Below are 16,405 nucleotides of genomic sequence, written 5' to 3'. Positions count from 1 at the left end.
TGGGCCGGAATAACTTCACTCCTCCTGGGCCGGAGTATCTATACCTCTACTGGGGTCGGAGTGACACTACGGCTTCTTACCAATCCTTTCATACTTTGGGCCGCATGGCCCAACTCCCAGCTCGGCCCAATTTTTCCCAAAAAATCACCCTCTCACATACAAAGACAAGGAATCGGTTGAAGTATAAAAAATTAAATAAACTTGTATATGTGTATTACAATATGAGGCTAAAGATCAGACATGAAACACGAAAAATCCAAGATGATAGAGAGGAATCTTTAAGCGCATCAATCTTGACTATATATTTGAAGAAGATGATCTATTAACTCCATGGCTTTAAGAGAGAGAACATGTAGTCTTGGATGATGAAGAAAACTCAGGTTGGTTGATTGTTAATGATGATGATAAGGGAGATCATGCCACTAGTAGCCAAGCACCTCAATACCATCAAAGAGCAGGGTCTGCTGGAAGTGGCTCTAGTGAGGGTCCCGGTTTGAGTCCACCTAGTGGTAGTAGAGATAATAGTGATGGCAGTCGTCCTCCAACAGGTGGTGGTAGTGGTGGACAATGAGAGTCTGCAGGTTCTGCACATGGTAGTAGACACAGTATTTATCATATTGATCATTATTGAAACAAGGACAGCAATGACGACATTCTATTTTTGCTCTTGATGTAGAAGCATCAATTGGGCATTCACAACATATTGATGATTTTTATGGTCATCGTGACCTTAGAAATCAATTTGGACATCTCAAAGTTAGACAAGAAGATGGAAGGGAAACTCAACATTGGCAACCAATATGCCCAGTACCATATCTTTATTACCCTCTTCTAAGTCAACCACCACCACACATCTATCAACCACCTTATATGGGAAATTGGAACTATTCTCAACAACCTCATCAATATCCATATACAGAGGGTTTAATTATGGTACAAGGGCGCTTGCAATGACACAACAACAATCAAGTAGCAATGGCAACAACAACACCACTTATGATCAATGCACTTTCAATAACTACCACTAGGAATATCAATATGGAGAAATAGGCCAACCAATTCATAGTGATGATCAAAGTGATGTGAGATATGGAGATCCTTCTGTACCACCACGTAATTCTTTTTATTAGTAAGTTTCAGAGTTGTTGATTTGTAGTTGATTGTTTGTATGTGATTATGACTGAAGCGAATGATTTATTTTCATGTTTCTCTTTCTCTTATTAATTTGTTGTGCATTTGGAAATATTTCATTGTTGAAAATAAGTAAAAAAAATATTTCCACATTAATTTTTTTATTAAAAGTTTAACATATATGCCAAAAAAGGGCTTGAGACTAAAATAAATACATATTATTTAGTTGAAAATGAGTCAAAAGTGCTCCTGCATATCAAAATTTCGATTAAAATGTGATAAATTAAGGTTAAAAGAGTCACAAAAAAAAAAAAAATTGCATAAAATTGAGTTTTAGAGGGATTGCTAATGATTTTTGAAATTTCATGGTCGCGACACCCGATTCCCGATATGTACCGGTCGATACTACCGATACTGATACTCCGCGATCGATACCGTTACGTTGCCCGATATCACGATATAGAAGTATGGTACTAGAGCTTTTTTGATTCAACGATGGATTCTCTGAAGAAATCATTGATGTTGTGAATTGGGTTGATATCGGCTTCATCGGCAACAAAGGATGAAGATAGAGAAGTGTTTGATTTTGTTATATGGTCACCAGCTATGGTGGAGAGAAGTGGCTACTTCCTATTATCCTCCTCCTCCTCCTCGTGCTGGATTTGGTGTGGTGGAATTTAGATTGCACGTAATTATAACATCACTGCTACACACATTCAAATTTTTTACTAGATTTGATTTTAGAAAAATCAATTGATGATTTAAATTCATTAATTAGGCAAATTACACCAGTAGTTTTTATATGTTATCCCTTGTATCATTTTGATTGCTATATTTTTAATTGGCTCAATTTTGGCTCGTACGCTCCATTTGTTTGAACGAAAAACATTTTTCGTATTTTCTGGTATTTAGTATAATAAAAAACGAAAGTCAACAGAAAATGTTTTTTATAGTCAATGGAAAACAAACTTATTTCTACAGAAAATGTTTTTCATTTTTAAAAGACATAAAAGATTTTTCGGACTAAAATTTTACCAATGTTACCACACTACCATCACCACTCTCACCTTCACCACCACACCACCATCACCGTCGCTGTCACCCCACCACCATGTCACCATCTCCATCTCCACCTTCGTTCCATCATGTCCATCACCACCAAAAATAGAAAAATATTTTCTTTAGAAAACATTTCCTAAAAAAAAATTCCGTAGACAATGTTTTCCATTAGAAAATATTTTTTGTCCAAACAAACGGAGCGTTAATTTTAGATTTTGTATCAATTTAGTTTAATTGATAACATTATTAGGATTTTTAATAGAAAATGATCACTGAGTTAGTTGAGTTTAACTCACTGAGTTGATTGAATTTATAAGTGCATCTAAAAACATGATACATATGCTGCTTTTGTGCACATTTTCCATTAAAAAAATGCTGACAATTGTAGCCAATTTGATCAAATTAAGACAATTATAAATTCATAATTAAAACCGAGTTAATTAAAATTACAAGGACCAAGATTATACAAAAATCAAAGTATATGGACTACATGTGTAATTTATCCTTCATTCTATAAATAAACATACCTACACTAATTCAATTTCTACCCCACAATCTCATTTTAAGTAAAATGTGAGAAACTTTTCTCAATTAAGTGAGTTATTAATATTATAAATGCCATATAATTTGATTAATAATGTTATATTTATATATCATATTTGATTTCTCTTTTTATTATTTGAATGATTTCATCTACAATTTTACTTGCCTTAATTATGTAAATTTAATGGATCCCACAATTCATAATGAATTTCATCTAAAGAGAAAATATTATTTAAAAGATAGTAAGATAAAAAATATCACTCACTAAAGAATTGAATGGTATGGCAGGAAAATCTTATGGTATACACCTCTTTAAGGAGTGTATATTATATGTATCTTATTATAAAAATGTATAATTTTATTATAAAATTTTATAATATTAACTATAAAATACGCAATCTTGTTATAAATTAATGTAAAAAAAAATGTCTAAATTTTTGTAATTGATATTGCAAAAGTTTGTGATTTGATTACATATTTGTTATTATGCCAATTTGTGATAAGGTTATACATTTTATTATTAATGTTACAATATTTTTTGATAAAGTTATACATTTTATAATCAAGTCCATGTTTCTAAAAAAAAATTTAAATTAGTAATAAATTTTATCAATTTTAAGAATTAGAGTTATACAAAATTTCTTAACTTTGTAAATATTTTATGATGGCTCCATTAATTTGTAATCTTCTCATTTTAGTTTCTATTGAGAGCAATTTCAAATCTTATTTTATTTTAAATTTGTTATGTTAGTGACTTAATACGATTGGTTTGGGGGGTGATTTTTTTAGTTATTGTATGTATCTAAAATAGAATATGCGTATAAAGACTAGTTATGAACACATATATATTATATATTATTGTGGGTGTTGATTTTTGACCACAACTAAACAGGGAAACTCAGTTGAAGAGCACCGGCAGAAAACATTAAGCCCAACAACCTATAACAAAAAGATGAGAATACCGTGGTGGTTCATCACCTGGGGGCACTCTGACGATCAAGTCAGTAATCTTTCAAATATATTAAATCAGAGTATAACTCATAAGTCACTGCTCTCAGTATATCACACATCTCTGAGACCCACGGGGGTGCTTATCTTTTATAGCCATTAGTGCCCAAATCCCCTAGAAGCCTTACTTTGTAAAATTTAAGCGCATAATGCTTATCTCGGACTCTCAACTAGATAGGAATAACCTCCTTAAGAGCTTTTTTCTTATCCAAGCTAGAACCTTCTTTCGTCTAGGATTCTTGTCCCTTATTCGCTTATTTTAGATTCCGGCATCTCCGTAGATAACCTCGGCCTAGCCGAGATCATCTAGGCAAGCATGACTAGGCGACGTGGCACCTCGGCTGACATTTCGGCCCACCTTAGCCACGTGCTGTCACGCACAAAATATTTCCCCACAACTACCTCTAGGTTCTATTACATCGGCAACCTGAGGTGATGGAACCTACATAGTCTGTCCAAATAATATGTCGGCTAAAAAAGCACTTATTACTCTGACTGAGATCATGACTCGTCGACTTCAGGTAATCAGGAGTTAGTCACCCACTTTATCAAGGATCAAGAATCAAGAACTAGCATCCTATCTGAGATCGAGTCCCTAGTCGAGGTTATTGCCTCATTATTTCAAGATTTGCAAGAGTTTCAACTGTGCATGAGCTGTCACGCACAGTCAATTCAACCATTTCTTCCACGTGTTCCATTTTCATTGGTTCGTACCTGACACGCGCTTATCAGGTCGCGTTGTTTCTGTCTACGCCGCCTGACAAACATATTGTCCAAGGCGCTTTCATTACATTTTGCTGCCTCTCCAGTTTTTGACAAAACTCTCTCTCTCTCTCTGTCTCTCTTTTCGCCTTCTCACTTTTGCAAATTCAATTTCTCATACTCTCTCTCTCTTTGAATTTTCTCTCTCAAACCACCATTGTCGTTTCTTCAAGCTCCTTGCAACTGCTTCGTTCCTCATTTTCGGCAAGCTTTCTGCCACTTTATTCGGATCAAAGGCATCATCTGACTTTGGCTAACTCAACTTCAGAGTCCATCTCTTCGTCTCCAATCTGTAAGTCTTTAATTTTAGTTCTCTATGTTTTAAGTTTTATTGTCTTTTATTCGTATCACATTTGCTTCCATGCTCTGAAAACTTCGTCTCACATTCTATCTTGCATGTTTCTGGCATTGTAAACCCATTTTTGTTCTTGAATTTGTATTTGTGTATGGATCTTGAATCACTATTTCTTGCTTCGATTGTGTTTTTGATTGCGCACCACTGTTTTACACACCGTCACTGAAGGGGTGATTTGAAATCTTTGTTTTTGCTTTTTCGTGTCTGTTTTCCAGATTCTTGCCTTTGCATCCTGTTTTTCCATAGAACTAGGTTTGGGATTTGATAGAAATAGTTGCCTTAGGGAAATTGAAACCAACTTTCCCCTTAGATTTCTAGAACCATCGCCCTAGTGCTTCATTAGGGTTTTGCCGAGGTCTTAAGAACCTACATAAAACACTTTTTAACAATAAACCTTACCTTCATCAGCCTAGCCGATATCATGGGTCTGTTCAAGTGGAGGGTAGATACCTGTGATGACCCAATCCGTAATATACTTAATTATGCATATGGTTATGTGTTTGATATGAATTTGCATGTTTAATTATGTGATTTACGTGATTATGAATTTATATCTGTTGAGTGTAGAAAAATCTATTGCAATTGGGGCTTTGAACTGAGAATTTATAGCCTTAAAGGTGCTAGAAGCCAAAACCGACTTTACATCTGTGTTTAGCATGATTTTTAGAGCTTGCAGTGAAATTTGGTAAAATTTCAATTCGTAATGAATTAATCAAGTTTAATTAGCATAAACCTTAGATTAAGCCAACCACACTATGTAAAAGATTTTATGTTTAATTGATTAAGGAGATTTGAATTTTAATTGGTTGTTACTCTAAGGTAATTTGGAATTTATGAGAATTTTAGAGTCTGATTCGTATTTGATTTTAATAAGGATTTATTTTGAAATTCGAAATTAAAAGCCTAAATGGCTCAAGAGAGTATAATTAATGAATTGAATTATTTTAATTTTGAGTATCGGATCGTATGGGAGTTTAATTAAATATTCGATTCAGATTTATTAAATTGAGATTTGATTAATTGGGTCCGAATTGGAGTTAATTAAGTTATGAGAATTGGGAATTAAGGTTAATATGGATTAAATTTATTTATGAGGTATTCAATTGAGTATGTAATGTATTGGCAAAGATTTTGAAGTTTAATATGAAGGCCTTAATGATTTAAGAAACCAAAATTGAGGATGAAAAAAAGTTTAATTTAATATTTGGAGCCTTTTGGGAGTTTGATTAAAAATCTGATTCAGAATGATAAATTTAAATATAATTAATTGGCCTATAATGGAAGTCAAATTAGACTGATTAAATTATGTGGGATTTGTGATTAGTTATGATTAATTAAGTTATGTGCTGATCAAGATGTATTAAGATCAAGTGTTGCCTAATTAAGTTCATTTTAATCATAAATTGAGTGTCTAAAATTTGAGGGTGTATGTGGGTGTGTGTGCAGTGAAATTCTCTGTGTGTGTGTGTATGCATGTCATTGTTGTGCTGGAGCTCAAAGAAGAGGTGCAAGTGTGTGCACACGTAGGGCATTAATATGAAGTGAAGTGTGTTATATGTGAGTCAAGAAGAAGAGAGGGAGCTCATTCTTGAGTCTCTCATTTCTGTTGGAAGAAGCTTAGAAAGAGAGTGAGGTTGAGAGCTCAAGGGTGTAGAGAGAGAAGCCCACTTTGTGATGGAAGTTGAAGGAAGAACAAAGGGAATCAAAGGAAAATCAACCCCATTTGCTGAAATTAAAGTTTAAGGTATAAGATTTATGCTTGATTTATGTAGAATCTCCTTATTATACTTGAGATTGAGAAGGGTTTGGAATTATATTTATGGAATTAAAAGGAAATTAGATAGTTGACGAAGAAAAGAGCTCAAGTTTTGTGCTGGAAAATTGGAACAAGTAAACTCAAGAATTCAACCATCTAAAGCTCTAGGTAAGAAATTAAAGTTTAAATCTTGTTGATAATTTACTTAATAGCTGAAACTAAGAAATGAGAGGGTTCAATTTCATATAATTAGAAAGAAATTAGTAAGGAGATGAAGAAATGAAATTAGGTTCAAGCTATAGAAGTTAAATTTAGAAATTTATTATTTTGAGTTTGATTTTTATAATCTTGCATGAAATCAAGTTTCATTGTTACATGCATGAGGGAATTCTATGAGTATTTGAGTCTATATTTACATGCATCAGAGATTTCTTAGAATTGATTTCATATTTTGATGAAATAAGAACTAAGCTTTGGCAAATTATGAGTTTGTATGTTTTTAGACAAGCCATGTATGAACATAAGTCTTGAAATTATTTTGAAAGTTCAATTCATGTTTTACAATTTTTCGGTCCGGAATTGGGCTTGATATGAAAAACGTGAATTAAATTGAAATTTGGATGAATATGGAAATAAATTATAATTTATATTTCAGAATAAAAAATTAGTTGGATTTTGATATAAATTTCATACACGCAAATATTTTTGAAAGGGCTTTATAACTTCAATTTATATTTCATAAAAAAGAGAAAGATGATTTTTGAAACATGGAGAATTTGGCACTAAATCACACATGCATACATAATTTTGTTGAATCTCATGAATTTGAGTGTCATTTCTACCATTTGAGATGAAATTAGAGTTTACATTTCACATGCATGCACAATCCATGAAAATATAGAATTTATGTGCATGAGTTTTGAAGTTATGGAATTGAATTTGAAATAATTTGGGCTTGTATGATGAATCCTTGGAGATTTGAGCTTCAAAACTTGTAGAATTGGCATTATATTATGTTAGAAGTTGTATGGTTGGCATATAGGACAAAACATGCAAGTTGTATCATTTAAAGTTATGTTTTGAAGCTCAAACAATATTCTAGAAAACCCATAAATTGACCTCATCGCTTGAGCGTAGTATGCAAACAACTAGTATTTTTGCAGACCAAGGGGCCCGCTCAGGCGACCAATGTTGCGCTTGAGCAAAGAGCTCTACTTTAGAAAATTTTGAAAAGCTGTTTTATATTTTGATTTCCATTCTCTTTCACTCCTAATCACTCATAGGCATGCATTGAGCATTATAAATGAACTAAAGGCTAGAGAGAGAGCCTAAGAGAATTAAACGAATTAAAGAACAGAATGAATTGTATTGTGATCCGATTTCTATGTGTGTTATGAACTGTGAAGGGTCAGGGTCAACTACAAGGGTGAACCAGACATCTGAACACTGTGAGCAATATCTTAGTAAAGATATTTCCATGTATATTATTTTCCAAATGCTACTTATGTGTAAGTTTTCTAGACTTGTGAATTTGAATTATGAATGAGCATTTTATTCGTTAGATTGTGCAAGACTCTGTAATGAAATTGATAAGTATGAAATCATCTGAATGGACCAAAGGTCGTTCTGAATGAATATGAAGTGGGCCTAAAGGCCGTTCTGTATATTTGATTACATGGACCAAAGGTCGTTCTGTATGTATATGAAATGGCCGTTTGATATGTGTGTCAAGGACACGAAATGGGCCTAAGGCCGTTTGAATACGAATGTGATCATGATCACAAATATGAATATGCGCATAGATATGAATATGGAAATGATGGACTTGAAGTCGTTTTGTAATGTGATTGGGCCTAAGGTCGTTCTGTGTTATGATTGGGCCCGAGGCTGTTTTGTAATATCATTGAACAAGTATTTTGGACCCGAGGTCATTTTGTACGAATGAATACTTTGGACCCGAGGTCGTTTTGTCCCTCTGATACGCCTTGAGTATGATAGATTGGACTTGAGGTCTTTCAAATTTGGATTTACATGTATTATGTATAAATAAGAATTACTTAATTAAGAATCTCATTTATATAACCTCTTTACTTTGGTATTATTCATTGGGCATTAGCTCACTCTTTATATATATGTGTAGGTGAGCAATTGGAGGATCATCAATAGAGTTTGCCCCGGAGTCTACCTTTTTGTCAAGCCACCCAAGAAGTGCCTCTGTGTAGAGGCTTCGTTTTATTTTGTCAAGCTTTGGTTGAACTTTGTATTTTGTTGAAAGTCTTTCATGTAGTGTGTGAGATATAAAATATGTCTTCGTACATGTATATGTGAAAGTGCGTTAAGAATGTTTTAATTACTACAGTTAATCATGTACGCACAACTCAATGGACATTATTATTTTTGTTTTGCTTCTGCTTTAAGCCTCGATATTATTTAAATATTTTAAAATTTTGTCTTTGAGGCCGTAGGTAATCTACGGATTACTGACCGGTTATGACGTTAAACCTATAGGGTCGGGTTTGGCTCGTGACAATACCCCTAGCAAACTAGAGTACTTCTGCTAGGAGTTCTCCATTCCAGCCGACGTTCAACTTAGGTTGGTTGGGAAGGAACACTCCATGATGCCTGGGGAGACCTTCTATCCTTTTCCGGTTCTGTCTATTATCGAGGATGGGGTTTGATTCCCCCTTGACATCTTCTTGAGGGAAGTCCTTCACTACTACAAACTCAACCCTATGCAGCTTGTAGTAAACACCTTTAGGGTCATTAGCAGCATTGTCGAGCTAGCATGTCGAGAAAACGCTAGGATCACATTGTTAGACCTCCAATATTACTATACCATGTGTGGCCTCAAGTTAAAGAGTGGTTATACATACTACCTTAAACCCAGAACCACAAAATACAAACTCATAGCCGACCTCCCTGACTCCAACAAAGGCGTTGGACATGACTACCTGATTGTCTCGGGCAATTGGAATTTGCACCAGACGACGATCTGCATCTCTACCCTCTGCGCTGAGGAGTTTTTAGGGAAAACGAGGGTAAGAACTTTAGTCACCCCATAGTTCTATTTCTGTCAACACTTAGTAGTTTATTTCTCTTAAATGTACTAATGTTTTCTCATTATTTCTGCAGTTTTTTCCCAGCCATCAAAGAACTTCCGCAAGAGTACATCCTAAGCCGAGATTTTATTTGGCTTCTGGGTCTGCCAATCGAAAAATGCAAGGCCCCCATCCTGTTGAATTACGTACTGACATACCGATCTCCGCTCCCCGACTTTCCAAGAAAGGGTAAGACATTAGCCTCTACTCAACCAGCCACTTCCTTGCCACGGACAGATCAGGGATTAACATCAGATCCAACTAATGAGCCATCTTTAACCCATCTTATTCCACCGTCCCAACGCCAACATCGTCGCCAACCTCCAAACGCTCCCATTGGCAGAACTCGTAGCCGACAGCACCGAGTTCAGGACGTATCGGTGTCAGACCCATCCAATCCACCCATTGCCCTGTTGGCTTTCCAACTTGGTCCAAGAGTTATCGTTGCTGCAACGACCGAGGAAATGGGACGCAAGCCTGCAATCGCCAAAGACTTGCTTGCCGGCTTGCCCGATGTCATTTCGGTTCAGTCCACGCTGTCTTCCTAATCCATTAAGAAGCCAAGAATAAACAAGTTCTACCCCTATCCAAATTCAACATCTCAACCGAGATCAACATTTCAACCAAGATCAATATCTTAACTGAAATCATCATGTCAACCAAGATCACCACTTCAACTGATATCGTCATTTCAATTGAGATCGTCATCTCAACAGAGATTGCACTTTTCAACCGAGATCATCATCTCTACCGAGATCAATATCTCAACTGAGATCGCACTTCTCAATCAAGATCATCATTAGATTGGAGTGTACCAATCATGTCCCTATTGTGTCGCATTAGTTTTGCCCCCCGCCGCCTGACGTCAGCACCGGCACGTCGCCTAAGGAATCGAAATCATAACTTTTTGCCATCTTTTTCCGATTCCAACAAAACTTTTTCACTTTTCCATATCATTTCTATCTGTGTCCCCAGACTTTCTCTTTTTGCCTCTGCAAACCATCATCGTTGTTCTTGAAGCTTTCATTACTATGAATACTCTGTTAGTGCCCAAGGTTCAAACTCTACCAGCTGAACCAGACTAATAGCCAAGCAATTCATTAGCTACTCCACGCATCAACCCACAATTTTAATGGCAGTGCAAATATTGACATGGCGATAATACTGCTACCAGAACTAAGAGCAGGAAACACCAAGGTCCTAAGCTCCTAGCCTACGACCTTGACAAACCTCCAATCGCTCTATTTGTTTTATACTAACGAGTAACCATCGTCGTAACCAATGATGACATGTCTCGCCGAACTCTTGTCATAGAAGACCTTCTTGCTGACATCCCTGATGTCATAATTATGCAATCCATTGCATCTCCTTATAGTCAATCCAATATGCTTATGCCTCCAGTAACTCAACATCTCAGAAAAAAAGAACACGAAGCAAAAAGACCAAGTTACTACTGTCAAAGCCGAGGCCATTGCTAAGGCCACTGAAAAAAAACTGTCGAAGTTGAGAAGAAACTAGCAGAGGCACTAACCAGCAAGGAATGGACGCCAAGGCCTATCAAGAAGGCCAAGACTCTGTCTGATATCAATATAAGGAACAGGTCAACATCTCAAATAAAACCATCATCTCGGATCATGTCATCTCGGGTATAAGTGTGATCTCGGATACCTGTGTTATCTCGAATACCTTTATCTCACCAAAATGTTGTGAAGATTTTACCAAGTATCGCTTTGAAATCACTAACTCAGTCGTCATTAACTCACAGATAGATAGGATTGTGTTAAACGATGAAAACAATGAAAATTATGTAAAAATATAAATTTAAGAAAAAAAAAATCTTATAATTTACAACCTTTGATATGATTATTAGAGTTGTCTTAAACCATGAAAGAGGTAAAATACCACTAGAATCCATGACAATTTAATTCTGATACTATTTGTCGATCGAGTTCCACCATTTTTTTAAAAATCAATTAGTGATAAAAACACTTCACTTATGTCTTTTATATTATCGTGCCCCACGAACTTATTTTTAGAATAGTCGAGTGGTACTGTTTGCCAACAAAATCAAATAAGATTTTTCATTTGGGTTGTTTTGGTGAACTCACATATAGATAGGATTGTCATTTCCTAGAAGTATAGCCATAGAATCTTTCCAAGCCTTCAAAACACACGACTCTTTTAGCCATTTTCAATGGAAAAAATTTTAAAAAAATATTTGTACTTATTGTTACATATACAATCACATTAATTTATACTTGGCTTTCATTCTGGATGATCTGTATTGTACGGACATAAAAAAAATATCGTATTTGATGATAAAAAAATCCAACAAATAAGATGATCAGTGTCACCATGCGATTGCCATCTGTAAGAAAAAACACCCCCAGTTGTAGCCAGGGGCCCTCCGACACCCAAGTTAGTTCTTCAATATTATCAAAATATTTAATAAACAAATTCATAGAAAAAAATTGCGTACCTCAATCCATGAGGTGCTACCTATTTATAATATCTATTGACTTACCTAACAAGTAGTTTGAATACTCCAGAAGTCCTATCCCAAATAATCTTTGGTTGTTTAGGACTTCTATATCGATAAGATTTCATCTTTTGATGAGTTTTGCATAACATAAAACACTAATGCAGTATTTGATAAGAATTTGACAACTGTTATACTCTTGATAATCCATAATTACATTACATGGAAGTGCTTGTACCCACATAATTCTTGTAGTTATTTTTATTCCCTCTTAATTGCCCTAAGCTTTCATTCTCTTTGAGCTCAAGAAAGAGTGGAAACTTGATGTTATTCATCCGATAAAAGTAACCGTGTAATATTGTCTAGAACTTATTCCGAAAATGCCTAATCCTGCTAAAATTTATTTCAAGAATACCTAACCTTGTTAGGACTTATTTCGAAAATGCCTAACCTCGTAGGACTTATTCCAAAAATGCCTAGCCCTGCTAAGACTTATTTCAAGAATACCTAATCTCGTTAGGACTTACTCCGAAAATACTTAGTCTTGCTAGGACTTATTCCAAGAATGTTTAATCTTATTAGGATTTATTCTGAAAATGCCTAGTCTTGCTAGGACTTATCCCAAGAATGCCTAACCTCGTTGAGACTTATTCCAAAAATGCCTAGCCTCAATAGGAGTTATTTCGAAAATGCCTAATCTAGTTAGAACTTATTGCAAAGAGTGTCTAGCCAAGTTAGGAAATACAAAAACACAAACTTGTTTTTTGCTGAGCAAAATCCTGTTCGACAAATATTTTCAAAATTGGTCAAACATGCCAACCTACTTCTTGCCAAAATTACCTCGGCAAAGAGATAAATTTTTTTTAACCAAGGGGTATTGTAATTCATCCTGCCCCCGTGACCCATAAAATGCAAACTCCATCTCAGCATATTTGACCAAAATATGGTCTCCATCCATGTGCGGTATACAAACTCATGTTCTGTGAATAATAAAGGTCCGACATAATATACGATAAAAATATCTCTATGCTCAGAATAATAATGCATAAAACCCATATGCGGCAGATAATAAAAATTCAATATAATTGATCTTCCATATCTTCGTGATCAGAATAATAGTGCATAAAATCTATAATTGATAATAATATCTTCATAGATAACGAAAATCGGCACAACGAATAATATGGCCGAAATAGAATTAAAAGTACTCTCGTAAATGAGACAAGGCTGAAAAGAATTCACCAAACAATGCTTCTAATACTTGAGCTTTAAAATACCGTCGTTGCTTGATTGAAATAGGTAATGAGTATGGCCTCTGAAAAGCTTTTATTACTTAGGAAAGCTTATGATCTTGTTCTCCAAAAGCATTATAATGCACCAATGAATAAATAATTCCCAATCAAAACTATCATAAAATAGTTTGATGATCTTACCTTGTTGTGGTCAGTGTTGTGAATCATCCATAAAATACGCTCTTTGAAAGGCTTGTTAGCGATGCCTCAAGCGATGGTTTTGTGCTCAATGATTGAATTTTATGCTCCGTGACGGTGACGCGGATAGTTCGAACTCTGGTTATCAAACAAACTGACTTAAGAGCTTGCTGTCCAAATGGTTATCGAATAAATCTTTGATACACGCCAGTAACAATGCAAGAATATTACTTTTGTTTTTTAATTTCAGCATCAGATCTTGCAATTTTGCATAACTAATTGCATAAAAAAACATCAAGAACAATGTAATCTTCTTCATTGAATTATGTCCCTTCTCACAGATGGTGCCAATTGTACAGATATAAAAAAAAATACCGTATTTAATGATGAAGAAATCCAATGAAGAAGATGATCAATGCTACCACGCAATTGCCATCTTGTAATAACCCCGATCCGTAATTAGCTACTAATCCGTAATTATTGATGCTAATGAGAGAATTAAGATAAATTATAGGTTCATTATGTGATTTGCATGATATTTGGCTTTTTATCTATTGCCTGTAGAAATATCTGTTTGGATTTTCCGCTTTAATATGTAAATTGAAAGCCTTATCGGCATTCGAAAACTGAAATTGATTACATCAATATGTTATTTGGAATTTTTAGAACCTTGTGGCAAATTTTATTAAAATTTCATTCAGTCTGATTAATTAAGTCATGTTTAGTTGGCCTAATATTCTAATTATTGTATTTTTGGCACCATAGCTTTATTTATGAGCCTTAAGCTCATTTTGAGCTCATTTCTTCATCCTCCTTAGTGCAAAAATCTGAGAGTTTACTAGAGAGAGAGAGAGAGAGAGAATAAGAGATTGAAGAGGAATTGAAGGAATTCACCAAGATTGTGCAAGTACCTAGCTAATTCAAGACTCTATGTAAGATTACAACCTCTAGATTGTGCATCTAAGTCATTTAACATGAGTTTTCTTCAAGATTATGTGTTTAAATGGTGTTCATGAGCTTAGGATGAAAGAATTGTTTCTAAGTTATGCATGCATGTATAAATTTGTCAAGAGCTCCCATGTTTGAGCATCATTCATGCCATTAGAGATGAAATTACAAGCTAGAAGTCACATGCATGTTTGAATTATCATGTTTTGAACCTTTTTTCATGTTTTGGAAAATAATTTCTTACATGCATGGAGTTTATGAGCTCCAATTTGCTAACTTCTTGAGTTTTGGAGAAAAGAGTTGTATGTTCTTACATGCATGGGAGTTTTGGTCCTAATTTTGGTAAATTCATGGGTTTTGACTAAAAAGAATTGGTGAAAATCATATATTCATGTTCATAAATAAGTTTTCCAAGTTTTTGAACAAGCTTTGCACGAATTTGCCATTGGAACTGCATTTTGAAGCTCAAAACTCTGCTTTTGGAAACCCAGAATTTCACAGTCCGCTCGAGTGAGGAAACCTGCGCTGAAGCGGAGATTGCAAGCTCTCAGTGTTTTTCTTAGACTTGAGCTCTTCGCTCGAGCGACCACTTGGACGCTTGAGTGAACCCTTTGCATGTTGTTGATATGCTCGAGCGTAGATTTCGACCAACCAGTACTTTTTCCAAGTTTGCAGGTCGCTTGAGCGTAGGAAGTCACGCTTGAGCGTCCCCTCTCATTTTGCATGTCCGCTCGAGCGAGGAAGTCTACGCTCGAGCGGGGACTTTATTTTCAGAAATTTTGCCTAAATGTTCCAACTCATGTTTTGGCATCCTCATTGCATCTTAGGCATTCCTAAGCCTTAATTAAGCTTTGATAATGAGGTTATGAATTAGAACCACACTAAGAAAAGAATGTATCAAGTTCCGAGATTGCAAGTGTGTGTGTGTGTTTTAATCAATGTGCTAAGTATGAACAAGAACCAACATAATGAAAGTTAAACTGTGTTGGCCATGTGAACGTGTAATAATGAGATATGTTGTGTTATGTACTTTTGTGATTGTAGGTCAACGTCTGAAGATTGATTAACTGTTTGCGAGAACCACTGTGAGTAACGTTATCATAAAGATATGTTTATATGAAATTATGTTCCAAATGAAATGTGATAAGCTTTGATTTCTGAGATGATATCTATTTACGTGAACGAACATCCCAAGTTTGAAATCTATTATGGCATCCATAGATAGTCCCAAGTCATGGGGGACGGCATGAAAATGCGGGTCCATGACATACAAGTTTACGAGATCTCGTTAGCCACTTCATTGTCGTGATATGTGTTTAATCGGTATCCGGAACCGATTACTCTAGTCGGAAGACGTTCTGTGATGTGTTCTATGGGATGTACCATTATTATGTTCTGATATGAGGATGATTATGCTATGATCTGTTTTCTGCTTATGATATGTTCGGATTTCGTTCACTAACCCCTTTACCTTAATGTTATTCACTGGGCTTTAGCTCACTGTTTGTTTATATATATGTATAGGTGAGCATTATGGAGTTCGAGCCTGAAGGCTTTTGTTTGGATCTGTGGTCCGTTGTTAGCCAACCATTGTGCCTCACGTGGAGGTTCCCGAAGCATCCTGTGTTTAAGTTCTGTGGTTTCTGGTTATATAAGACTTGATTTGATGTCGTTGGCTGTACTTAAAATATTGTAATGTGTATGGGTATAATGTATGAATGATTTTTGATTTTGTATACAAAGTTTTAAATATTCTGTTCATATAAGTCAGCACAGCTCATTGGACAACTATATTATGTATTTGCTTCCGCTAGCCCCCTTAATTTTGTTAATCTG

The 16,405-nt window shown here is 35.2% G+C and overlaps 1 pseudogene; it reads right to left on the bottom strand.

Moving 5' to 3' along the window:
- The window catches only part of LOC145800871 (protein DETOXIFICATION 31-like), a 47,185-nt pseudogene extending 37,626 nt beyond the window's left edge, over window positions 1-9,559 (bottom strand).
- Between the last annotated feature and the right edge of the window lie 6,846 nt (window positions 9,560-16,405).

The sequence above is a fragment of the Camellia sinensis genome, chromosome 10, assembly GCF_055761805.1.
Source record: "Camellia sinensis isolate YWXY chromosome 10, ASM5576180v1, whole genome shotgun sequence".
Classification (NCBI taxonomy): Eukaryota; Viridiplantae; Streptophyta; class Magnoliopsida; order Ericales; family Theaceae; genus Camellia; species Camellia sinensis.
The sequence above is the reverse complement of the archived record's forward strand: the minus strand, read 5'-3'. Positions and strand labels throughout refer to the sequence as shown.